This window comes from Lissotriton vulgaris, unplaced genomic scaffold (assembly GCF_964263255.1).
Source record: "Lissotriton vulgaris unplaced genomic scaffold, aLisVul1.2 SCAFFOLD_2072, whole genome shotgun sequence".
In the NCBI taxonomy this organism is placed as follows: Eukaryota; Metazoa; Chordata; class Amphibia; order Caudata; family Salamandridae; genus Lissotriton; species Lissotriton vulgaris.
Window position 1 is genome coordinate 417,596 of NW_028244743.1, and position 25,018 is coordinate 442,613.

Here is a 25,018-nt window from a genome sequence, read left to right on the forward strand (position 1 = left end):
AAAGGCAGCATGCTTGTGTCTCTGGACAAGGTGAGCCTATGATAATGTGTCTGAATTTTCACCTGTGTTGTAATATTAAACCCCTTATTGTTGTAAACGCCTACTTACTAAGGAGTTCTCAAGCTCAGCCCCACACAGACCTGGAACTGATTATGTTAATGCAAACTATTTAAGAAACTGAGCATGATCTAAAACATTTCCTTGGATCTAGGACCATTTCGCCTAGCTTTTAGGTCCTTCCTTCTCCTAAAGTACTTTGTACAACTTAGGAAAACCTCACAGTACAGACTTTCAGGAGGTTAGATGGGTTCCTTGTGCCTTCACACACACACTTTCTAGCCCTCTTAAGGACAAAAGGATGCGTGAGTCTACATAGGGCCAGTGGCGCAATGGATAACGCGTCTGACTACGGATCAGAAGATTGTAGGTTCGACTCCTATGTGGCTCGGAAGGGTTGTAGGTCCCTGTTTGATTATATTCCTGTGGAATTCTTATTTACCTCAGACTTGTTGTAGGTTCAATATTCTCCAGCAGGATTCATCCAGCAGTTGTTCCACGGTGGAGCGCAAGTAATAGGACCACGGCTAGTTAAACGTTTCCCATTTGCTGCTGGACTCTATGTGATGGCCGTCACGTGGTGTGCTGCTTTTGTATTTCAACATGGGTCCCTGATTCTCTTAATTACAAAAAATCTTGTTGACAAAAGTGTGTGTGCGCGAGGGTCTGTGGACGTAGGCAGGTGTGTGCACTTGAATGCTTACCCATTTACATGTGTGAATGAACAAACCAACTCCTTGTGGGCTGCTGGCTTACAACTGGTAGCCCCAGTAGCCAGGCAGGACCACAGGTAAGAATAGAGAGAGAAAGTTGGTCCATTATTAGAGAAGACCCATGAGCATCTTGCACTGCTACCTTCTTCCCCGATCGGCCGCAATCGGCCAAGACCTCTCTATTAGGGTAGAGGGTGAACATTTCTTTGACCTCAGAAACTGAGGGATGTAGACCCAATATGTCCTCCAAGAGCCTAGAGACCTGGTGCCCAATCTGGCATGGTGTTTTTCAGCTTACCCGACCAATCTGGTTGCAAGGTGGACTTTAACAATACTGCTAAAAAGGCACTCCCAGACATCCCAGAGGCCTTCATTTGCATAGGCCCTGCCCTTCTCTTTGTCCTGCTTCCCACAAAGCAACGCAACACTGCAGCAGTATAGATTTGGGGGTGGTGAAGAAAAATGACAGGGAGGCTAAAAAAGAGAAGGAAAAGTCCCAGAAGTCCTGCAGGCTTCCTTGCTAAATGCAGCTGAACATAGAGCGCACCTTCTTTACTGCAAAGCAAATACATTAAAAATGTTGAGGAGAGACTAATTGAAAAATACATATTACGGGGACAGCACTGGGACCTGCTTTATTTTTTCAATTAGTCTTGAAAACAAAAAAGATTTCTCTCCTAAAAGCTGTTAAAAATATGGAACGCTTCACGAATTTGCGTGTCATCCTTGCGCAGGGGCCATGCTAATCTTCTCTGTATCGTTCCAATTTTAGTATATGTGCTGCCGAAGCGAGCACACTTTATTGATGAGCTGACAATGTTTATAAACTCTCTAAATCTACAGTCTCTAGACATAGGGTAGCCTGGCAGAGATGATCAGATGGCCAGTACGCATTCAAATCAGAGCCAATGGTCAAAAATGTATGAAGAGTAGCAATCCATTATTCTTCACTGCATTTGTGGTCCAAGACTAAACACACTGTAAGTATGTAGATTATGCCAGGTTTGCAAAGGCTCATGGTTCGGGCTACAGACAAGGAGCATTGTGACATCACGCTGCCTGTGGAACAGTGATATTAAAGGTGAAACAGCTGCACAGTAGGTTAGGTGAAGGGCTCTGAGAGTGGAAAGGCAGCATGCTTGGGTCCCTGGACAAGGTGAGCTTATGATAATGTGTCTGAATTTTCGCCTGTGTTGTAATATTAAACCCCTTATTGTTGTAAACGCCTACTTACTAAGGAGTTCTCAAGCTCAGCCCCACACAGACCTGGAACTGATTATGTTAATGCAAACTATTTAAGAAACTGAGCCTGATCTAAAACATTTCCTTGGATCTAGGACCATTTCGCCTAGCTTTTAGGTCCTTCCTTCTCCTAAAGTACTTTGCACAACTTAGGAAAACCTCACAGTACAGACTTTCAGGAGGTTAGATGGGTTTCCTTGTGCCTTCACACACACACACACACACTTTCTAGCCCTCTTAAGGACAAAAGGATGCGTGAGTCTACATAGGGCCAGTGGCGCAATGGATAACGCGTCTGACTACGGATCAGAATATTGTAGGTTCGACTCCTATCTGGCTCGGAAGGGTTGTAGGTCCCTGTTTGATTATATTCCTGTGGAATTCTTATTTACCTCAGACTTGTTGTAGGTTCAATATTCTCCAGCAGGATTCATCCAGCAGTTGTTCCACGGTAGAGCGCAAGTAATAGGACCACGGCTAGTTAAACGTTTCCCATTTGCTGCTGGACTCTATGTGATGGCCGTCACGTGGTGTGCTGCTTTTGTATTTCAACATGGGTCCCTGATTCTCTTAATTACAAAAAATCTTGTTGACAAAAGTGTGTGTGCGCGAGGGTCTGTGGACGTAGGCAGGTGTGTGCACTTGAATGCTTACCCATTTACATGTGTGAATGAACAAACCAACTCCTTGTGGGCTGCTGGCTTACAACTGGTAGCCCCACTAGCCAGGCATAACCACAGGTAAGAATAGAGAGAGAAAGTTGGTCCATTATTAGAGAAGGCCCATGAGCATCTTGCACTGCTACCTTCTTCCCCGATCGGCCGCAATCGGCCAAGACCTCTCTATTAGGGTAGAGGGTGAAGATTTCTTGGACCTCAGAAACTGAGGGATGTAGACCCAATATGTCCTCCAAGCGCCTAGAGACCTGGTGCCCAATCTGGCATGGTGTTTTTAGCTTACCCGACCAATCCGGTTGCAAGGTGGACTTTAACAATACTGCTAAAAAGGCACTCCCAGACATCCCTGAGGCCTTCATTTGCATAGGCCCTGCCCTTCTCTTTGTCCTGCTTCCCACAAAGCAACGCAACACTGCAGCAGTATAGATTTGGGGGTGGTGAAGAATAATGACAAGGAGGCTAAAAAAGAGAAAGAAAAGTCCCAGAAGTCCTGCAGGCTTCCTTGCTAAATGCAGCTGAACATAGAGCGCACCTTCTTTACTGCAAAGCAAATACATTAAAAATGTTGAGGAGAGACTAATTGAAAAATACATATTACGGGGACAGCACTGGGACCTGCTTTATTTTTTCAATTAGTCTTGAAAACAAAAAAGATTTCTCTCCTAAAAGCTGTTAAAAATATGGAACGCTTCACGAATTTGCGTGTCATCCTTGCGCAGGGGCCATGCTAATCTTCTCTGTATCGTTCCAATTTTAGTATATGTGCTGCCGAAGCGAGCACACTTTATTGATGAGCTGACAATGTTTATAAACTCTCTAAATCTACAGTCTCTATACATAGGGTGGCCTGGCAGAGATGCTCAGATGGCCAGTACGCATTCAAATCTGAGCCACTGGTCAAAAATGTATGAAGAGTAGCAATCCATTATTCTTCACTGCATTTGTGGTCCAAGACTAAACACACCGTAAGTATGTAGATTATGCCAGGTTTGCAAAGGCTCATGGTTCGGGCTACAGACAAGGAGCATTGTGACGTCACGCTGCCTGTGGAACAGTGATATTAAAGGTGAAACAGCTGCACAGTAGGTTAGGTGAAGGGCTCTGAGAGTGGAAAGGCAGCATGCTTGGGTCTTTGGACAAGGTGAGCCTATGATAATGTGTCTGAATTTTCGCCTGTGTTGTAATATTAAACCCCTTATTGTTGTAAACGCCTACTTACTAAGGAGTTCTCAAGCTCAGCCCCACACAGACCTGGAACTGATTATGTTAATGCAAACTATTTAAGAAACTGAGCCTGATCTAAAACATTTCCTTGGATCTAGGACCATTTCGCCTAGCTTTTAGGTCCTTCCTTCTCCTAAAGTACTTTGTACAACTTAGGAAAACCTCACAGTACAGACTTTCAGGAGGTTAGATGGGTTTCCTTGTGCCTTCACACACACACACACACTTTCTAGCCCTCTTAAGGACAAAAGGATGCGTGAGTCTACATTGGGCCAGTGGCGCAATGGATAACGCGTCTGACTACGGATCAGAAGATTGTAGGTTCGACTCCTATCTGGCTCGGAAGGGTTGTCGGTCCCTGTTTGATTATATTCCTGTGGAATTCTTATTTACCTCAGACTTGTTGTAGGTTCAATATTCTCCAGCATGATTCATCCAGCAGTTGTTCCACGGTAGAGCGCAAGTAATAGGACCACGGTTAGTTAAACGTTTCCCATTTGCTGCTGGACTCTATGTGATGGCCGTCACGTGGTGTGCTGCTTTTGTATTTCAACATGGGTCCCTGATTCTCTTAATTACAAAAAATCTTGTTGACAAAAGTGTGTGTGCGTGAGGGTCTGTGGACGTAGGCAGGTGTGTGCACTTGAATGCTTACCCATTTACATGTGTGAATGAACAAACCAACTACTTGTGGGCTGCTGGCTTACAACTGGTAGGCCCAGTAGCCAGGCAGCACCACAGGTAAGAATAGAGAGAGAAAGTTGGTCCATTATTAGAGAAGGCCCATGAGCATCTTGCACTGCTACCTTCTTCCCCGATCGGCCGCAATCGGCCAAGACCTGTCTATTAGGGTAGAGGGTGAACATTTCTTGGACCTCAGAAACTGAGGGATGTAGACCCAATATGTCCTCCAAGCGCCTAGAGACCTGGTGCCCAATCTGGCATGGTGTTTTTCAGCTTACCCGACCAATCCGGTTGCAAGGTGGACTTTAACAATACTGCTAAAAAGGCACTCCCAGACATCCCTGAGGCCTTCATTTGCATAGGCCCTGCCCTTCTCTTTGTCCTGCTTCCCACAAAGCAACGCAACACTGCAGCAGTATAGATTTGGGGGTGGTGAAGAATAATGACAAGGAGGCTAAAAAATAGAAAGAAAAGTCCCAGAAGTCCTGCAGGCTTCCTTGCTAAATGCAGCTGAACATAGAGCGCACCTTCTTTACTGCAAAGCAAATACATTAAAAATGTTGAGGAGAGACTAATTGAAAAATACATATTACGGGGACAGCACTGGGACCTGCTTTATTTTTTCAATTAGTCTTGAAAACAAAAAAGATTTCTCTCCTAAAAGCTGTTAAAAATATGGAACGCTTCACGAATTTGCGTGTCATCCTTGCGCAGGGGCCATGCTAATCTTCTCTGTATCGTTCCAATTTTAGTATATGTGCTGCCGAAGCGAGCACACTTTATTGATGAGCTGACAATGTTTATAAACTCTCTAAATCTACAGTCTCTAGACATAGGGTAGCCTGGCAGAGATGATCAGATGGCCAGTACGCATTCAAATCTGAGCCAATGGTCAAAAATGTATGAAGAGTAGCAATCCATTATTCTTCACTGCATTTGTGGTCCAAGACTAAACACACCGTAAGTATGTAGATTATGCCAGGTTTGCAAAGGCTCATGGTTCGGGCTACAGACAAGGAGCATTGTGACATCACGCTGCCTGTGGAACAGTGATATTAAAGGTGAAACAGCTGCACAGTAGGTTAGGTGAAGGGCTCTGAGAGTGGAAAGACAGCATGCTTGGGTCCCTGGACAAGGTGAGCTTATGATAATGTGTCTGAATTTTCGCCTGTGTTGTAATATTAAACCCCTTATTGTTGTAAACGCCTACTTACTAAGGAGTTCTCAAGCTCAGCCCCACACAGACCTGGAACTGATTATGTTAATGCAAACTATTTAAGAAACTGAGCCTGATCTAAAACATTTCCTTGGATCTAGGACCATTTCGCCTAGCTTTTAGGTCCTTCCTTCTCCTAAAGTACTTTGCACAACTTAGGAAAACCTCACAGTACAGACTTTCAGGAGGTTAGATGGGTTTCCTTGTGCCTTCACACACACACACACACACTTTCTAGCCCTCTTAAGGACAAAAGGATGCGTGAGTCTACATAGGGCCAGTGGCGCAATGGATAACGCGTCTGACTACGGATCAGAATATTGTAGGTTCGACTCCTATCTGGCTCGGAAGGGTTGTAGGTCCCTGTTTGATTATATTCCTGTGGAATTCTTATTTACCTCAGACTTGTTGTAGGTTCAATATTCTCCAGCAGGATTCATCCAGCAGTTGTTCCACGGTAGAGCGCAAGTAATAGGACCACGGCTAGTTAAACGTTTCCCATTTGCTGCTGGACTCTATGTGATGGCCGTCACGTGGTGTGCTGCTTTTGTATTTCAACATGGGTCCCTGATTCTCTTAATTACAAAAAATCTTGTTGACAAAAGTGTGTGTGCGCGAAGGTCTGTGGACGTAGGCAGGTGTGTGCAATTGAATGCTTACCCATTTACATGTGTGAATGAACAAACAAACTCCTTGTGGGCTGCTGGCTTACAACTGGTAGCCCCAGTAGCCAGGCAGAACCACAGGTAAGAATAGAGAGAGAAAGTTGGTCCATTATTAGAGAAGGCCCATGAGCATCTTGCACTGCTACCTTCTTCCCCGATCGGTCGCAATCGGCCAAGACCTCTCTATTAGGGTAGAGGGTGAACATTTCTTGGACCTCAGAAACTGAGGGATGTAGACCCAATATGTCCTCCAAGCGCCTAGAGGCCTGGTGCCCAATCTGGCATGGTGTTTTTCAGCTTACCCGACCAATCCGGTTGCAAGGTGGACTTTAACAATACTGCTAAAAAGGCACTCCCAGACATCCCTGAGGCCTTCATTTGCATAGGCCCTGCCCTTCTCTTTGTCCTGCTTCCCACAAAGCAACGCAACACTGCAGCAGTATAGATTTGGGGGTGGTGAAGAATAATGACAAGGAGGCTAAAAAAGAGAAAGAAAAGTCCCAGAAGTCCTGCAGGCTTCCTTGCTAAATGCAGCTGAACATAGAGCGCACCTTCTTTACTGCAAAGCAAATACATTAAAAATGTTGAGGAGAGACTAATTGAAAAATACATATTACGGGGACAGCACTGGGACCTGCTTTATTTTTTCAAAAAGTCTTGAAAACAAAAAAGATTTCTCTCCTAAAAGCTGTTAAAAATATGGAACGCTTCACGAATTTGCGTGTCATCCTTGCGCAGGGGCCATGCTAATCTTCTATGTATCGTTCCAATTTTAGTATATGTGCTGCCGAAGCGAGCACACTTTATTGATGAGCTGACAATGTTTATAAACTCTCTAAATCTACAGTCTCTAGACATAGGGTAGCCTGGCAGAGATGATCAGATGGCCAGTACGCATTCAAATCTGAGCCAATGGTCAAAAATGTATGAAGAGTAGCAATCCATTATTCTTCACTGCATTTGTGGTCCAAGACTAAACACACCGTAAGTATGTAGATTATGCCAGGTTTGCAAAGGCTCATGGTTCGGGCTACAGACAAGGAGCATTGTGACGTCACGCTGCCTGTGGAACAGTGATATTAAAGGTGAAACAGCTGCACAGTAGGTTAGGTGAAGGGCTCCGAGAGTGGAAAGGCAGCATGCTTGGGTCCCTGGACAAGGTGAGCTTATGATAATGTGTCTGAATTTTCGCCTGTGTTGTAATATTAAACCCCTTATTGTTGTAAACGCCTACTTACTAAGGAGTTCTCAAGCTCAGCCCCACACAGACCTGGAACTGATTATGTTAATGCAAACTATTTAAGAAACTGAGCCTGATCTAAAACATTGCCTTGGATCTAGGACCATTTCGCCTAGCTTTTAGGTCCTTCCTTCTCCTAAAGTACTTTGTACAACTTAGGAAAACCTCACAGTACAGACTTTCAGGAGGTTCGATGGGTTTCCTTGTGCCTTCACACACACACACACACTTTCTAGCCCTCTTAAGGACAAAAGGATGCATGAGTCTACATAGGGCCAGTGGCGCAATGGATAACGCGTCTGACTACGGATCAGAAGATTGTAGGTTCGACTCCTATCTGGCTCGGAAGGGTTGTAGGTCCCTGTTTGATTATATTCCTGTGGAATTCTTATTTACCTCAGACTTGTTGTAGGTTCAATATTCTCCAGCAGGATTCATCCAGCAGTTGTTCCACGGTAGAGCGCAAGTAATAGGACCACGGCTAGTTAAACGTTTCCCATTTGCTGCTGGACTCTATGTGATGGCCGTCACGTGGTGTGCTGCTTTTGTATTTCAACATGGGTCCCTGATTCTCTTAATTACAAAAAATCTTGTTGACAAAAGTGTGTGTGCGCGAGGGTCTGTGGACGTAGGCAGGTGTGTGCACTTGAATGCTTACCCATTTACATGTGTGAATGAACAAACCAACTCATTGTGGGCTGCTGGCTTACAACTGGTAGCCCCAGTAGCCAGGCAGAACCACAGGTAAGAATAGAGAGAGAAAGTTGGTCCATTATTAGAGAAGGCCCATGAGCATCTTGCACTGCTACCTTCTTCCCCGATCGGCCGCAATCGGCCAAGACCTGTCTATTAGGGTAGAGGGTGAACATTTCTTGGACCTCAGAAACTGAGGGATGTAGACCCAATATGTCCTCCAAGCGCCTAGAGACCTGGTGCCCAATCTGGCATGGTGTTTTTCAGCTTACCCGACCAATCCGGTTGCAAGGTGGACTTTAACAATACTGCTAAAAAGGCACTTCCAGACATCCCTGAGGCCTTCATTTGCATAGGCCCTGCCCTTCTTTTTGTCCTGCTTCCCACAAAGCAACGCAACACTGCAGCAGTATAGATTTGGGGGTGGTGAAGAATAATGACAAGGAGGCTAAAAAAGAGAAAGAAAAGTCCCAGAAGTCCTGCAGGCTTCCTTGCTAAATGCAGCTGAACATAGAGCGCACCTTCTTTACTGCAAAGCAAATATATTAAAAATGTTGAGGAGAGACTAATTGAAAAATACATATTACGGGGACAGCACTGGGACCTGCTTTATTTTTTCGTTTAGTCTTGAAAACAAAAAAGATTTCTCTCCTAAAAGCTGTTAAAAATATGGAACGCTTCACGAATTTGCGTGTCATCCTTGCGCAGGGGCCATGCTAATCTTCTCTGTATCGTTCCAATTTTAGTATATGTGCTGCCGAAGCGAGCACACTTTATTGATGAGCTGACAATGTTTATAAACTCTCTAAATCTACAGTCTCTAGACATAGGGTAGCCTGGCAGAGATGATCAGATGGCCAGTACGCATTCAAATCTGAGCCAATGGTCAAAAATGTATGAAGAGTAGCAATCCATTATTCTTCACTGCATTTGTGGTCCAAGACTAAACACACCGTAAGTATGTAGATTATGCCAGGTTTGCAAAGGCTCATGGTTCGGGCTACAGACAAGGAGCATTGTGACATCACGCTGCCTGTGGAACAGTGATATTAAAGGTGAAACAGCTGCACAGTAGGTTAGGTGAAGGGCTCTGAGAGTGGAAAGGCAGCATGCTTGGGTCCCTGGACAAGGTGAGCTTATGATAATGTGTCTGAATTTTCGCCTGTGTTGTAATATTAAACCCCTTATTGTTGTAAACGCCTACTTACTAAGGAGTTCTCAAGCTCAGCCCCACACAGACCTGGAACTGATTATGTTAATGCAAACTATTTAAGAAACTGAGCCTGATCTAAAACATTTCCTTGGATCTAGGACCATTTCGCCTAGCTTTTAGGTCCTTCCTTCTCCTAAAGTACTTTGCACAACTTAGGAAAACCTCACAGTACAGACTTTCAGGAGGTTAGATGGGTTTCCTTGTGCCTTCACACACACACACACACACTTTCTAGCCCTCTTAAGGACAAAAGGATGCGTGAGTCTACATAGGGCCAGTGGCGCAATGGATAACGCGTCTGACTACGGATCAGAATATTGTAGGTTCGACTCCTATCTGGCTCGGAAGGGTTGTAGGTCCCTGTTTGATTATATTCCTGTGGAATTCTTATTTACCTCAGACTTGTTGTAGGTTCAATATTCTCCAGCAGGATTCATCCAGCAGTTGTTCCACGGTAGAGCGCAAGTAATAGGACCACGGCTAGTTAAACGTTTCCCATTTGCTGCTGGACTCTATGTGATGGCCGTCACGTGGTGTGCTGCTTTTGTATTTCAACATGGGTCCCTGATTCTCTTAATTACAAAAAATCTTGTTGACAAAAGTGTGTGTGCGCGAGGGTCTGTGGACGTAGGCAGGTGTGTGCACTTGAATGCTTACCCATTTACATGTGTGAATGAACAAACCAACTCCTTGTGGGCTGCTGGCTTACAACTGGTAGCCCCACTAGCCAGGCAGAACCACAGGTAAGAATAGAGAGAGAAAGTTGGTCCATTATTAGAGAAGGCCCATGAGCATCTTGCACTGCTACCTTCTTCCCCGATCGGCCGCAATCGGCCAAGACCTCTCTATTAGGGTAGAGGGTGAAGATTTCTTGGACCTCAGAAACTGAGGGATGTAGACCCAATATGTCCTCCAAGCGCCTAGAGACCTGGTGCCCAATCTGGCATGGTGTTTTTCAGCTTACCCGACCAATCCGGTTGCAAGGTGGACTTTAACAATACTGCTAAAAAGGCACTCCCAGACATCCCTGAGGCCTTCATTTGCATAGGCCCTGCCCTTCTCTTTGTCCTGCTTCCCACAAAGCAACGCAACACTGCAGCAGTATAGATTTGGGGGTGGTGAAGAATAATGACAAGGAGGCTAAAAAAGAGAAAGAAAAGTCCCAGAAGTCCTGCAGGCTTCCTTGCTAAATGCAGCTGAACATAGAGCGCACCTTCTTTACTGCAAAGCAAATACATTAAAAATGTTGAGGAGAGACTAATTGAAAAATACATATTACGGGGACAGCACTGGGACCTGCTTTATTTTTTCAATTAGTCTTGCAAACAAAAAAGATTTCTCTCCTAAAAGCTGTTAAAAATATGGAACGCTTCACGAATTTGCGTGTCATCCTTGCGCAGGGGCCATGCTAATCTTCTCTGTATCGTTCCAATTTTAGTATATGTGCTGCCGAAGCGAGCACACTTTATTGATGAGCTGACAATGTTTATAAACTCTCTAAATCTACAGTCTCTATACATAGGGTGGCCTGGCAGAGATGCTCAGATGGCCAGTACGCATTCAAATCTGAGCCACTGGTCAAAAATGTATGAAGAGTAGCAATCCATTATTCTTCACTGCATTTGTGGTCCAAGACTAAACACACCGTAAGTATGTAGATTATGCCAGGTTTGCAAAGGCTCATGGTTCGGGCTACAGACAAGGAGCATTGTGACGTCACGCTGCCTGTGGAACAGTGATATTAAAGGTGAAACAGCTGCACAGTAGGTTAGGTGAAGGGCTCTGAGAGTGGAAAGGCAGCATACTTGGGTCTTTGGACAAGGTGAGCCTATGATAATGTGTCTGAATTTTCGCCTGTGTTGTAATATTAAACCCCTTATTGTTGTAAACGCCTACTTACTAAGGAGTTCTCAAGCTCAGCCCCACACAGACCTGGAACTGATTATGTTAATGCAAACTATTTAAGAAACTGAGCCTGATCTAAAACATTTCCTTGGATCTAGGACCATTTCGCCTAGCTTTTAGGTCCTTCCTTCTCCTAAAGTACTTTGTACAACTTAGGAAAACCTCACAGTACAGACTTTCAGGAGGTTAGATGGGTTTCCTTGTGCCTTCACACACACACACACACTTTCTAGCCCTCTTAAGGACAAAAGGATGCGTGAGTCTACATTGGGCCAGTGGCGCAATGGATAACGCGTCTGACTACGGATCAGAAGATTGTAGGTTCGACTCCTATCTGGCTCGGAAGGGTTGTGGGTCCCTGTTTGATTATATTCCTGTGGAATTCTTATTTACCTCAGACTTGTTGTAGGTTCAATATTCTCCAGCAGGATTCATCCAGCAGTTGTTCCACGGTAGAGCGCAAGTAATAGGACCACGGCTAGTTAAACGTTTCCCATTTGCTGCTGGACTCTATGTGATGGCCGTCACGTGGTGTGCTGCTTTTGTATTTCAACATGGGTCCCTGATTCTCTTAATTACAAAAAATCTTGTTGACAAAAGTGTGTGTGCGCGAAGGTCTGTGGACGTAGGCAGGTGTGTGCAATTGAATGCTTACCCATTTACATGTGTGAATGAACAAACCAACTCCTTGTGGGCTGCTGGCTTACAACTGGTAGCCCCAGTAGCCAGGCAGAACCACAGGTAAGAATAGAGAGAGAAAGTTGGTCCATTATTAGAGAAGGCCCATGAGCATCTTGCACTGCTACCTTCTTCCCCGATCGGTCGCAATCGGCCAAGACCTCTCTATTAGGGTAGAGGGTGAACATTTCTTGGACCTCAGAAACTGAGGGATGTAGACCCAATATGTCCTCCAAGCGCCTAGAGGCCTGGTGCCCAATCTGGCATGGTGTTTTTCAGCTTACCCGACCAATCCGGTTCCAAGGTGGACTTTAACAATACTGCTAAAAAGGCACTCCCAGACATCCCTGAGGCCTTCATTTGCATAGGCCCTGCCCTTCTCTTTGTCCTGCTTCCCACAAAGCAACGCAACACTGCAGCAGTATAGATTTGGGGGTGGTGAAGAATAATGACAAGGAGGCTAAAAAAGAGAAAGAAAAGTCCCAGAAGTCCTGCAGGCTTCCTTGCTAAATGCAGCTGAACATAGAGCGCACCTTCTTTACTGCAAAGCAAATACATTAAAAATGTTGAGGAGAGACTAATTGAAAAATACATATTACGGGGACAGCACTGGGACCTGCTTTATTTTTTCAAAAAGTCTTGAAAACAAAAAAGATTTCTCTCCTAAAAGCTGTTAAAAATATGGAACGCTTCACGAATTTGCGTGTCATCCTTGCGCAGGGGCCATGCTAATCTTCTATGTATCGTTCCAATTTTAGTATATGTGCTGCCGAAGCGAGCACACTTTATTGATGAGCTGACAATGTTTATAAACTCTCTAAATCTACAGTCTCTAGACATAGGGTAGCCTGGCAGAGATGATCAGATGGCCAGTACGCATTCAAATCTGAGCCAATGGTCAAAAATGTATGAAGAGTAGCAATCCATTATTCTTCACTGCATTTGTGGTCCAAGACTAAACACACCGTAAGTATGTAGATTATGCCAGGTTTGCAAAGGCTCATGGTTCGGGCTACAGACAAGGAGCATTGTGACGTCACGCTGCCTGTGGAACAGTGATATTAAAGGTGAAACAGCTGCACAGTAGGTTAGGTGAAGGGCTCCGAGAGTGGAAAGGCAGCATGCTTGGGTCCCTGGACAAGGTGAGCTTATGATAATGTGTCTGAATTTTCGCCTGTGTTGTAATATTAAACCCCTTATTGTTGTAAACGCCTACTTACTAAGGAGTTCTCAAGCTCAGCCCCACACAGACCTGGAACTGATTATGTTAATGCAAACTATTTAAGAAACTGAGCCTGATCTAAAACATTTCCTTGGATCTAGGACCATTTCGCCTAGCTTTTAGGTCCTTCCTTCTCCTAAAGTACTTTGTACAACTTAGGAAAACCTCACAGTACAGACTTTCAGGAGGTTCGATGGGTTTCCTTGTGCCTTCACACACACACACACACTTTCTAGCCCTCTTAAGGACAAAAGGATGCATGAGTCTACATAGGGCCAGTGGCGCAATGGATAACGCGTCTGACTACAGATCAGAAGATTGTAGGTTCGACTCCTATCTGGCTCAGAAGGGTTGTAGGTCCCTGTTTGATTATATTCCTGTGGAATTCTTATTTACCTCAGACTTGTTGTAGGTTCAATATTCTCCAGCAGGAATCATCCAGCAGTTGTTCCACGGTAGAGCGCAAGTAATAGGACCACGGCTAGTTAAACGTTTCCCATTTGCTGCTGGACTCTATGTGATGGCCGTCACGTGGTGTGCTGCTTTTGTATTTCAACATGGGTCCCTGATTCTCTTAATTACAAAAAATCTTGTTGACAAAAGTGTGTGTGCGCGAGGGTCGGTGGACGTAGGCAGGTGTGTGCACTTGAATGCTTACCCATTTACATGTGTGAATGAACAAACCAACTCATTGTGGGCTGCTGGCTTACAACTGGTAGCCCCAGTAGCCAGGCAGAACCACAGGTAAGAATAGAGAGAGAAAGTTGGTCCATTATTAGAGAAGGCCCATGAGCATCTTGCACTGCTACCTTCTTCCCCGATCGGCCGCAATCGGCCAAGACCTGTCTATTAGGGTAGAGGGTGAACATTTCTTGGACCTCAGAAACTGAGGGATGTAGACCCAATATGTCCTCCAAGCGCCTAGAGACCTGGTGCCCAATCTGGCATGGTGTTTTTCAGCTTACCCGACCAATCCGGTTGCAAGGTGGACTTTAACAATACTGCTAAAAAGGCACTTCCAGACATCCCCGAGGCCTTCATTTGCATAGGCCCTGCCCTTCTTTTTGTCCTGCTTCCCACAAAGCAACGCAACACTGCAGCAGTATAGATTTGGGGGTGGTGAAGAATAATGACAAGGAGGCTAAAAAAGAGAAAGAAAAGTCCCAGAAGTCCTGCAGGCTTCCTTGCTAAATGCAGCTGAACATAGAGCGCACCTTCTTTACTGCAAAGCAAATACATTAAAAATGTTGAGGAGAGACTAATTGAAAAATACATATTACGGGGACAGCACTGGGACCTGCTTTATTTTTTCGTTTAGTCTTGAAAACAAAAAAGATTTCTCTCCTAAAAGCTGTTAAAAATATGGAACGCTTCACGAATTTGCGTGTCATCCTTGCGCAGGGGCCATGCTAATCTTCTCTGTATCGTTCCAATTTTAGTATATGTGCTGCCGAAGCGAGCACACTTTATTGATGAGCTGACAATGTTTATAAACTCTCTAAATCTACAGTCTCTAGACATAGGGTAGCCTGGCAGAGATGATCAGATGGCCAGTACGCATTCAAATCTGAGCCAATGGTCAAAAATGTATGAAGAGTAGCAATCCATTATTCTTCACTGCATTTGTGGTCCAAGACTAAACACACCGTAAGTATGTAGATTATGCCGGGTTTGCAAAGGCTCATGGTTCGGGCTCCAGACAAGGAGCATTGTGACGTCACGCTGCCTGTGGAACAGTGATATTAAAGGTGAAACAGCTGCACAGTAGGTTAGGTGAAGGGCTCCGAGAGTGGAAAGGCAGCATGCTTGGGTCCCTGGACAAGGTGAGCTTATGATAATGTGTCTGAATTTTCGCCTGTGTTGTAATATTAAACCCCTTATTGTTGTAAACGCCTACTTACTAAGGAGTTCTCAAGCTCAGCCCCACACAGACCTGGAACTGATTATGTTAATGCAAACTATTTAAGAAACTGAGCCTGATCTAAAACATTTCCTTGGATCTAGGACCATTTCGCCTAGCTTTTAGGTCCTTCCTTCTCCTAAAGTACTTTGTACAACTTACGAAAACCTCACAGTACAGACTTTCAGGAGGTTAGATGGGTTTCCTTGTGCCTTCACACACACACTTTCTAGCCCTCTTAAGGACAAAAGGATGCATGAGTCTACATAGGGCCAGTGGCGCAATGGATAACGCGTCTGACTACGGATCAGAAGATTGTAGGTTCGACTCCTATCTGGCTCGGAAGGGTTGTAGGTCCCTGTTTGATTATATTCCTGTGGAATTCTTATTTACCTCAGACTTGTTGTAGGTTCAATATTCTCCAGCAGGATTCATCCAGCAGTTGTTCCACGGTGGAGCGCAAGTAATAGGACCACGGCTAGTTAAACGTTTCCCATTTGCTGCTGGACTCTATGTGATGGCCGTCACGTGGTGTGCTGCTTTTGTATTTCAACATGGGTCCCTGATTCTCTTAATTACAAAAAATCTTGTTGACAAAAGTGTGTGTGCGCGAGAGTCTGTGGACGTAGGCAGGTGTGTGCACTTGAATGCTTACCCATTTACATGTGTGAATGAACAAACCAACTCCTTGTGGGCTGCTGGCTTACAACTGGTAGCCCCAGTAGCCAGGCAGGACCACAGGTAAGAATAGAGAGAGAAAGTTGGGCCATTATTAGAGAAGACCCATGAGCATCTTGCACTGCTACCTTCTTCCCCGATCGGCCGCAATCGGCCAAGACCTCTCTATTAGGGTAGAGGGTGAACATTTCTTGGACCTCAGAAACTGAGGGATGTAGACCCAATATGTCCTCCAAGCGCCTAGAGGCCTGGTGCCCAATCTGGCATGGTGTTTTTCAGCTTACCCGAGCAATCCGGTTGCAAGGTGGACTTTAACAATACTGCTAAAAAGGCACTCCCAGACATCCCTGAGGCCTTCATTTGCATAGGCCCTGCCCTTCTCTTTGTCCTGCTTCCCACAAAGCAACGCAACACTGCAGCAGTATAGATTTGGCGGTGGTGAAGAATAATGACAAGGAGGCTAAAAAAGAGAAAGAAAAGTCCCAGAAGTCCTGCAGGCTTCCTTGCTAAATGCAGCTGAACATAGAGCGCACCTTCTTTACTGCAAAGCAAATACATTAAAAATGTTGAGGAGAGACTAATTGAAAAATACATATTACGGGGACAGCACTGGGACCTGCTTTATTTTTTCAATTAGTCTTGAAAACAAAAAAGATTTCTCTCCTAAAAGCTGTTAAAAATATGGAACGCTTCACGATTTTGCGTGTCATCCTTGCGCAGGGGCCATGCTAATCTTCTATGTATCGTTCCAATTTTAGTATATGTGCTGCCGAAGCGAGCACACTTTATTGATGAGCTGACAATGTTTATAAACTCTCTAAATCTACAGTCTCTAGACATAGGGTAGCCTGGCAGAGATGATCAGATGGCCAGTACGCATTCAAATCTGAGCCAATGGTCAAAAATGTATGAAGAGTAGCAATCCATTATTCTTCACTGCATTTGTGGTCCAAGACTAAACACACCGTAAGTATGTAGAATATGCCAGGTTTGCAAAGGCTCATGGTTCGGGCTACAGACAAGGAGCATTGTGACGACACGCTGCCTGTGGAACAGTGATATTAAAGGTGAAACAGCTGCACAGTAGGTTAGGTGAAGGGCTCTGAGAGTGGAAAGGCAGCATGCTTGGGTCCCTGGACAAGGTGAGCTTATAATAATGTGTCTGAATGTTCGCCTGTGTTGTAATATTAAACCCCTTATTGTTGTAAACGCCTACTTACTAAGGAGTTCTCAAGCTCAGCCCCACACAGACCTGGAACTGATTATGTTAATGCAAACTATTTAAGAAACTGAGCCTGATCTAAAACATTTCCTTGGATCTAGGACCATTTCGCCTAGCTTTTAGGTCCTTCCTTCTCCTAAAGTACTTTGTACAACTTAGGAAAACTTCACAGTACAGACTTTCAGAAGGTTAGATGGGTTTCCTTGTGCCTTCACACACACACACACACTTTCTAGCCCTCTTAAGGACAAAAGGATGCGTGAGTCTACATAGGGCCAGTGGCGCAATGGATAACGCGTCTGACTACGGATCAGAAGATTGTAGGTTCGACTCCTATCTGGCTCGGAAGGGTTGTAGGTCCCTGTTTGATTATATTCCTGTGGAATTCTTATTTACCTCAGACTTGTTGTAGGTTCAATATTCTCCAGCAGGATTCATCCAGCAGTTGTTCCACGGTAGAGCGCAAGTAATAGGACCACGGCTAGTTAAACGTTTCCCATTTGCTGCTGGACTCTATGTGATGGCCGTCACGTGGTGTGCTGCTTTTGTATTTCAACATGGGTCCCTGATTCTCTTAATTACAAAAAATCTTGTTGACAAAAGTGTGTGTGCGCGAGGGTCTGTGGACGTAGGCAGGTGTGTGCACTTGAATGCTTACCCATTTACATGTGTGAATGAACAAACCAACTCATTGTGGGCTGCTGGCTTACAACTGGTAGCCCCAGTAGCCAGGCAGAACCACAGGTAAGAATAGAGAGAGAAAGTTGGTCCATTATTAGAGAAGGCCCATGAGCATCTTGCACTGCTACCTTCTTCCCCGATCGGCCGCAATCGGCCAAGACCTGTCTATTAGGGTAGAGGGTGAACATTTCTTGGACCTCAGAAACTGAGGGATGTAGACCCAATATGTCCTCCAAGCGCCTAGAGACCTGGTGCCCAATCTGGCATGGTGTTTTTCAGCTTACCCGACCAATCCGGTTGCAAGGTGGACTTTAACAATACTGCTAAAAAGGCACTTCCAGACATCCCCGAGGCCTTCATTTGCATAGGCCCTGCCCTTCTTTTTGTCCTGCTTCCCACAAAGCAACGCAACACTGCAGCAGTATAGATTTGGGGGTGGTGAAGAATAATGACAAGGAGGCTAAAAAAGAGAAAGAAAAGTCCCAGAAGTCCTGCAGGCTTCCTTGCTAAATGCAGCTGAACATAGAGCGCACCTTCTTTACTGCAAAGCAAATACATTAAAAATGTTGAGGAGAGACTAATTGAAAAATACATATTACGGGGACAGCACTGGGACCTGCTTTATTTTTTCGTTTAGTCTTGAAAACAAAAAAGATTTCTCTCCTAAAAGCTGTTAAAAATATGGAACGCTTCACGAATTTGCGTGTCATCCTTGCGCAGGGGCCATGCTAATCTTCTCTGTATCGTTCCAATTTTAGTATATGTGCTGCCGAAGCGAGCACACTTTATTGATGAGCTGACAATGTTTATAAACTCTCTAAATCTACAGTCTCTAGACATAGGGTAGCCTGGCAGAGATGATCAGATGGCCAGTACGCATTCAAATCTGAGCCAATGGTCAAAAATGTATGAAGAGTAGCAATCCATTATTCTTCACTGCATTTGTGGTCCAAGACTAAACACACCGTAAGTATGTAGATTATGCCGGGTTTGCAAAGGCTCATGGTTCGGGCTCCAGACAAGGAGCATTGTGACGTCACGCTGCCTGTGGAACAGTGATATTAAAGGTGAAACAGCTGCACAGTAGGTTAGGTGAAGGGCTCCGAGAGTGGAAAGGCAGCATGCTTGGGTCCCTGGACAAGGTGAGCTTATGATAATGTGTCTGAATTTTCGCCTGTGTTGTAATATTAAACCCCTTATTGTTGTAAACGCCTACTTACTAAGGAGTTCTCAAGCTCAGCCCCACACAGACCTGGAACTGATTATGTTAATGCAAACTATTTAAGAAACTGAGCCTGATCTAAAACATTTCCTTGGATCTAGGACCATTTCGCCTAGCTTTTAGGTCCTTCCTTCTCCTAAAGTACTTTGTACAACTTAGGAAAACCTCACAGTACAGACTTTCAGGAGGTTAGATGGGTTTCCTTGTGCCTTCACACACACACTTTCTAGCCCTCTTAAGGACAAAAGGATGCATGAGTCTACATAGGGCCAGTGGCGCAATGGATAACGCGTCTGACTACGGATCAGAAGATTGTAGGTTCGACTCCTATCTGGCTCGGAAGGGTTGTAGGTCCCTGTTTGATTATATTCCTGTGGAATTCTTATTTACCTCAGACTTGTTGTAGGTTCAATATTCTCCAGCAGGATTCATCCAGCAGTTGTTCCACGGTGGAGCGCAAGTAATAGGACCACGGCTAGTTAAACGTTTCCCATTTGCTGCTGGACTCTATGTGATGGCCGTCACGTGGTGTGCTGCTTTTGTATTTCAACATGGGTCCCTGATTCTCTTAATTACAAAAAATCTTGTTGACAAAAGTGTGTGTGCGCGAGAGTCTGTGGACGTAGGCAGGTGTGTGCACTTGAATGCTTACCCATTTACATGTGTGAATGAACAAACCAACTCCTTGTGGGCTGCTGGCTTACAACTGGTAGCCCCAGTAGCCAGGCAGGACCACAGGTAAGAATAGAGAGAGAAAGTTGGGCCATTATTAGAGAAGACCCATGAGCATCTTGCACTGCTACCTTCTTCCCCGATCGGCCGCAATCGGCCAAGACCTCTCTATTAGGGTAGAGGGTGAACATTTCTTTGACCTCAGAAACTGAGGGATGTAGACCCAATATGTCCTCCAAGAGCCTAGAGACCTGGTGCCCAATCTGGCATGGTGTTTTTCAGCTTACCCGACCAATCTGGTTGCAAGGTGGACTTTAACAATACTGCTAAAAAGGCACTCCCAGACATCCCAGAGGCCTTCATTTGCATAGGCCCTGCCCTTCTCTTTGCCCTGCTTCCCACAAAGCAACGCAACACTGCAGCAGTATAGATTTGGGGGTGGTGAAGAATAATGACAAGGAGGCTAAAAAAGAGAAAGAAAAGTCCCAGAAGTCCTGCAGGCTTCCTTGCTAAATGCAGCTGAACATAGAGCGCACCTTCTTTACTGCAAAGCAAATACATTAAAAATGTTGAGGAGAGACTAATTGAAAAATACATATTACGGGGACAGCACTGGGACCTGCTTTATTTTTTCATTTAGTCTTGAAAACAAAAAAGATTTCTCTCCTAAAAGCTGTTAAAAATATGGAACGCTTCACGAATTTGCGTGTCATCCTTGCGCAGGGGCCATGCTAATCTTCTCTGTATCGTTCCAACTTTAGTATATGTGCTGCCGAAGCGAGCACACTTTATTGATGAGCTGACAATGTTTATAAACTCTCTAAATCTACAGTCTCTAGACATAGGGTAGCCTGGCAGAGATGATCAGATGGCCAGTACGCATTCAAATCTGAGCCAATGGTCAAAAATGTATGAAGAGTAGCAATCCATTATTCTTCACTGCATTTGTGGTCCAAGACTAAACACACCGTAAGTATGTAGATTATGCCGGGTTTGCAAAGGCTCATGGTTCGGGCTACAGACAAGGAGCATTGTGACGTCACGCTGCCTGTGGAACAGTGATATTAAAGGTGAAACAGCTGCACAGTAGGTTAGGTGAAGGGCTCCGAGAGTGGAAAGGCAGCATGCTTGGGTCCCTGGACAAGGTGAGCTTATGATAATGTGTCTGAATTTTCGCCTGTGTTGTAATATTAAACCCCTTATTGTTGTAAACGCCTACTTACTAAGGAGTTCTCAAGCTCAGCCCCACACAGACCTGGAACTGATTATGTTAATGCAAACTATTTAAGAAACTGAGCCTGATCTAAAACATTTCCTTGGATCTAGGACCATTTCGCCTAGCTTTTAGGTCCTTCCTTCTCCTAAAGTACTTTGTACAACTTAGGAAAACCTCACAGTACAGACTTTCAGGAGGTTAGATGGGTTTCCTTGTGCCTTCACACACACACTTTCTAGCCCTCTTAAGGACAAAAGGATGCGTGAGTCTACATAGGGCCAGTGGCGCAATGGATAACGCGTCTGACTACGGATCAGAAGATTGTAGGTTCGACTACTATCTGGCTCGGAAGGGTTGTAGGTCCCTGTTTGATTATATTCCTGTGGAATTCTTATTTACCTCAGACTTGTTGTAGGTTCAATATTCTCCAGCAGGATTCATCCAGCAGTTGTTCCACGGTGGAGCGCAAGTAATAGGACCACGGCTAGTTAAACGTTTCCCATTTGCTGCTGGACTCTATGTGATGGCCGTCACTTGGTGTGCTGCTTTTGTATTTCAACATGGGTCCCTGATTCTCTTAATTACAAAAAATCTTGTTGACAAAAGTGTGTGTGCGCGAGGGTCTGTGGACGTAGGCAGGTGTGTGCACTTGAATGCTTACCCATTTACATGTGTGAATGAACAAACCAACTCCTTGTGGGCTGCTGGCTTACAACTGGTAGCCCCAGTAGCCAGGCAGAACCACAGGTAAGAATAGAGAGAGAAAGTTGGTCCATTATTAGAGAAGGCCCATGAGCATCTTGCACTGCTACCTTCTTCCCCAATCGGCCGCAATCGGCCAAGACCTCTCTATTAGGGTAGAGGGTGAACATTTCTTTGACCTCAGAAACTGAGGGATGTAGACCCAATATGCCTCCAAGAGCCTAGAGACCTGGTGCCCAATCTGGCATGGTGTTTTTCAGCTTACCCGACCAATCTGGTTGCAAGGTGGACTTTAACAATACTGCTAAAAAGGCACTCCCAGACATCCCAGAGGCCTTCATTTGCATAGGCCCTGCCCTTCTCTTTGTCCTGCTTCCCACAAAGCAACGCAACACTGCAGCAGTATAGATTTGGGGGTGGTGAAGAATAATGACAGGGAGGCTAAAAAAGAGAAAGAAAAGTCCCAGAAGTCCTGCAGGCTTCCTTGCTAAATGCAGCTGAACATAGAGCGCACCTTCTTTACTGCAAAGCAAATACATTAAAAATGTTGAGGAGAGACTAATTGAAAAATACATATTACGGGGACAGCACTGGGACCTGCTTTATTTTTTCAATTAGTCTTGAAAACAAAAAAGATTTCTCTCCTAAAAGCTGTTAAAAATATGGAATGCTTCACGAATTTGCGTGTCATCCTTGCTCAGAGGCCATGCTAATCTTCTCTGTATCGTTCCAATTTTAGTATATGTGCTGCCGAAGCGAGCACACTTTATTGATGAGCTGACAATGTTTATAAACTCTCTAAATCTACAGTCTCTAGACATAGGGTGGCCTGGCAGAGATGCTCAGATGGCCAGTACGCATTCAAATCTGAGCCAATGGTCAAAAATGTATGAAGAGTAGCAATCCATTATTCTTCACTGCATTTGTGGTCCAAGACTAAACACACCGTAAGTATGTAGATTATGCCAGGTTTGCAAAGGCTCATGGTTCGGGCTACAGACAAGGAGCATTGTGACGTCACGCTGCCTGTGGAACAGTGATATTAAAGGTGAAACAGCTGCACAGTAGGTTAGGTGAAGGGCTCTGAGAGTGAAAAGGCAGCATGCTTGGGTCCCTGGACAAGGTGAGCTTATGATAATGTGTCTGAATTTTCGCCTGTGTTGTAATATTAAACCCCTTATTGTTGTAAACGCCTACTTACTAAGGAGTTCTCAAGCTCAGCCCCACACAGACCTGGAACTGATTATGTTAATGCAAACTATTTAAGAAACTGAGCCTGATCTAAAACATTTCCTTGGATCTAGGACCATTTCGCCTAGCTTTTAGGTCCTTCCTTCTCCTAAAGTACTTTGCACAACTTAGGAAAACCTCACAGTACAGACTTTCAGGAGGTTAGATGGGTTTCCTTGTGCCTTCACACACACACACACACACTTTCTAGCCCTCTTAAGGACAAAAGGATGCGTGAGTCTACATAGGGTCAGTGGCGCAATGGATAACGCGTCTGACTACAGATCAGAATATTGTAGGTTCGACTCCTATCTGGCTCGGAAGGGTTGTAGGTCCCTGTTTGATTATATTCCTGTGGAATTCTTATTTACCTCAGACTTGTTGTAGGTTCAATATTCTCCAGCAGGATTCATCCAGCAGTTGTTCCACGGTAGAGCGCAAGTAATAGGACCACGGCTGGTTAAACGTTTCCCATTTGCTGCTGGACTCTATGTGATGGCCGTCACGTGGTGTGCTGCTTTTGTATTTCAACATGGGTCCCTGATTCTCTTAATTACAAAAAATCTTGTTGACAAAAGTGTGTGTGCGCGAGGGTCTGTGGACGTAGGCAGGTGTGTGCACTTGAATGCTTACCCATTTACATGTGTGAATGAACAAACCAACTCCTTGTGGGCTGCTGGCTTACAACTGGTAGCCCCACTAGCCAGGCAGAACCACAGGTAAGAATAGAGAGAGAAAGTTGGTCCATTATTAGAGAAGGCCCATGAGCATCTTGCACTGCTACCTTCTTCCCCGATCGGCCGCAATCGGCCAAGACCTCTCTATTAGGGTAGAGGGTGAAGATTTCTTGGACCTCAGAAACTGAGGGATGTAGACCCAATATGTCCTCCAAGCGCCTAGAGACCTGGTGCCCAATCTGGCATGGTGTTTTTCAGCTTACCCGACCAATCCGGTTGCAAGGTGGACTTTAACAATACTGCTAAAAAGGCACTCCCAGACATCCCTGAGGCCTTCATTTGCATAGGCCCTGCCCTTCTCTTTGTCCTGCTTCCCACAAAGCAACGCAACACTGCAGCAGTATAGATTTGGGGGTGGTGAAGAATAATGACAGGGAGGCTAAAAAAGAGAAAGAAAAGTCCCAGAAGTCCTGCAGGCTTCCTTGCTAAATGCAGCTGAACATAGAGCGCACCTTCTTTACTGCAAAGCAAATACATTAAAAATGTTGAGGAGAGACTAATTGAAAAATACATATTACGGGGACAGCACTGGGACCTGCTTTATTTTTTCAATTAGTCTTGAAAACAAAAAAGATTTCTCTCCTAAAAGCTGTTAAAAATATGGAACGCTTCACGAATTTGCGTGTCATCCTTGCGCAGGGGCCATGCTAATCTTCTCTGTATCGTTCCAATTTTAGTATATGTGCTGCCGAAGCGAGCACACTTTGTTGATGAGCTGACAATGTTTATAAACTCTCTAAATCTACAGTCTCTAGACATAGGGTGGCCTGGCAGAGATGCTCAGATGGCCAGTACGCATTCAAATCTGAGCCAATGGTCAAAAATGTATGAAGAGTAGCAATCCATTATTCTTCACTGTATTTGTGGTCCAAGACTAAACACACCGTAAGTATGTAGATTATGTCAGGTTTGCAAAGGCTCATGGTTCGGGCTACAGACAAGGAGCATTGTGACGTCACGCTGCCTGTGGAACAGTGATATTAAAGTTGAAACAGCTGCACAGTAGGTTAGGTGAAGGGCTCTGAGAGTGGAAAGGCAGCATGCTTGGGTCTCTGGACAAGGTGAGCCTATGATAATGTGTCTGAATTTTCGCCTGTGTTGTAATATTAAACCCCTTATTGTTGTAAACGCCTACTTACTAAGGAGTTCTCAAGCTCAGCCCCACACAGACCTGGAACTGATTATGTTAATGCAAACTATTTAAGAAACTGAGCCTGATCTAAAACATTTCCTTGGATCTAGGACCATTTCTCCTAGCTTTTAGGTCCTTCCTTCTCCTAAAGTACTTTGTACAACTTAGGAAAACCTCACAGTACAGACTTTCAGGAG

At 44.8% G+C, this 25,018-nt stretch overlaps 21 non-coding genes across 21 annotated transcripts; 8 read left to right on the forward strand and 13 right to left on the reverse strand.

The window, feature by feature from the left end:
* Nucleotides 1-1,459: 1,459 nt before the first annotated feature.
* LOC147667113 (U6 spliceosomal RNA) lies at nt 1,460-1,566 on the reverse strand. The gene has a single exon (XR_015304605.1). It is a non-coding gene; the product is annotated as a U6 spliceosomal RNA (small nuclear RNA).
* A 1,797-nt stretch (nt 1,567-3,363) lies between these two features.
* LOC147667114 (U6 spliceosomal RNA) lies at nt 3,364-3,470 on the reverse strand. Its single transcript, XR_015304606.1, has one exon. It is a non-coding gene; the product is annotated as a U6 spliceosomal RNA (small nuclear RNA).
* Nucleotides 3,471-4,182: 712 nt separating this feature from the next.
* Nucleotides 4,183-4,255, forward strand: TRNAR-ACG (transfer RNA arginine (anticodon ACG)). Its single transcript has one exon. It is a non-coding gene; the product is annotated as a tRNA-Arg (tRNA).
* Nucleotides 4,256-5,266: 1,011 nt separating this feature from the next.
* Nucleotides 5,267-5,373, reverse strand: LOC147667116 (U6 spliceosomal RNA). Its single transcript, XR_015304607.1, has one exon. It is a non-coding gene; the product is annotated as a U6 spliceosomal RNA (small nuclear RNA).
* A 1,798-nt stretch (nt 5,374-7,171) lies between these two features.
* Nucleotides 7,172-7,278, reverse strand: LOC147667117 (U6 spliceosomal RNA). Its single transcript, XR_015304674.1, has one exon. It is a non-coding gene; the product is annotated as a U6 spliceosomal RNA (small nuclear RNA).
* Nucleotides 7,279-7,990: 712 nt separating this feature from the next.
* Nucleotides 7,991-8,063, forward strand: TRNAR-ACG (transfer RNA arginine (anticodon ACG)). The gene has a single exon. It is a non-coding gene; the product is annotated as a tRNA-Arg (tRNA).
* A 1,011-nt stretch (nt 8,064-9,074) lies between these two features.
* LOC147667119 (U6 spliceosomal RNA) lies at nt 9,075-9,181 on the reverse strand. The gene has a single exon (XR_015304608.1). It is a non-coding gene; the product is annotated as a U6 spliceosomal RNA (small nuclear RNA).
* A 1,798-nt stretch (nt 9,182-10,979) lies between these two features.
* Nucleotides 10,980-11,086, reverse strand: LOC147667120 (U6 spliceosomal RNA). The gene has a single exon (XR_015304610.1). It is a non-coding gene; the product is annotated as a U6 spliceosomal RNA (small nuclear RNA).
* Nucleotides 11,087-11,798: 712 nt separating this feature from the next.
* Nucleotides 11,799-11,871, forward strand: TRNAR-ACG (transfer RNA arginine (anticodon ACG)). Its single transcript has one exon. It is a non-coding gene; the product is annotated as a tRNA-Arg (tRNA).
* Nucleotides 11,872-12,882: 1,011 nt separating this feature from the next.
* Nucleotides 12,883-12,989, reverse strand: LOC147667122 (U6 spliceosomal RNA). The gene has a single exon (XR_015304675.1). It is a non-coding gene; the product is annotated as a U6 spliceosomal RNA (small nuclear RNA).
* A 712-nt stretch (nt 12,990-13,701) lies between these two features.
* Nucleotides 13,702-13,774, forward strand: TRNAC-ACA (transfer RNA cysteine (anticodon ACA)). Its single transcript has one exon. It is a non-coding gene; the product is annotated as a tRNA-Cys (tRNA).
* A 1,011-nt stretch (nt 13,775-14,785) lies between these two features.
* LOC147667124 (U6 spliceosomal RNA) lies at nt 14,786-14,892 on the reverse strand. The gene has a single exon (XR_015304611.1). It is a non-coding gene; the product is annotated as a U6 spliceosomal RNA (small nuclear RNA).
* A 706-nt stretch (nt 14,893-15,598) lies between these two features.
* Nucleotides 15,599-15,671, forward strand: TRNAR-ACG (transfer RNA arginine (anticodon ACG)). The gene has a single exon. It is a non-coding gene; the product is annotated as a tRNA-Arg (tRNA).
* Nucleotides 15,672-16,682: 1,011 nt separating this feature from the next.
* Nucleotides 16,683-16,789, reverse strand: LOC147667126 (U6 spliceosomal RNA). Its single transcript, XR_015304672.1, has one exon. It is a non-coding gene; the product is annotated as a U6 spliceosomal RNA (small nuclear RNA).
* A 712-nt stretch (nt 16,790-17,501) lies between these two features.
* Nucleotides 17,502-17,574, forward strand: TRNAR-ACG (transfer RNA arginine (anticodon ACG)). The gene has a single exon. It is a non-coding gene; the product is annotated as a tRNA-Arg (tRNA).
* Nucleotides 17,575-18,585: 1,011 nt separating this feature from the next.
* Nucleotides 18,586-18,692, reverse strand: LOC147667128 (U6 spliceosomal RNA). The gene has a single exon (XR_015304612.1). It is a non-coding gene; the product is annotated as a U6 spliceosomal RNA (small nuclear RNA).
* Nucleotides 18,693-19,398: 706 nt separating this feature from the next.
* Nucleotides 19,399-19,471, forward strand: TRNAR-ACG (transfer RNA arginine (anticodon ACG)). The gene has a single exon. It is a non-coding gene; the product is annotated as a tRNA-Arg (tRNA).
* Nucleotides 19,472-20,482: 1,011 nt separating this feature from the next.
* Nucleotides 20,483-20,589, reverse strand: LOC147667130 (U6 spliceosomal RNA). The gene has a single exon (XR_015304638.1). It is a non-coding gene; the product is annotated as a U6 spliceosomal RNA (small nuclear RNA).
* A 1,789-nt stretch (nt 20,590-22,378) lies between these two features.
* On the reverse strand, nt 22,379-22,485 carry LOC147667131 (U6 spliceosomal RNA). The gene has a single exon (XR_015304694.1). It is a non-coding gene; the product is annotated as a U6 spliceosomal RNA (small nuclear RNA).
* Nucleotides 22,486-23,199: 714 nt separating this feature from the next.
* On the forward strand, nt 23,200-23,272 carry TRNAC-ACA (transfer RNA cysteine (anticodon ACA)). The gene has a single exon. It is a non-coding gene; the product is annotated as a tRNA-Cys (tRNA).
* Nucleotides 23,273-24,283: 1,011 nt separating this feature from the next.
* LOC147667133 (U6 spliceosomal RNA) lies at nt 24,284-24,390 on the reverse strand. Its single transcript, XR_015304613.1, has one exon. It is a non-coding gene; the product is annotated as a U6 spliceosomal RNA (small nuclear RNA).
* Nucleotides 24,391-25,018: the final 628 nt, after the last annotated feature.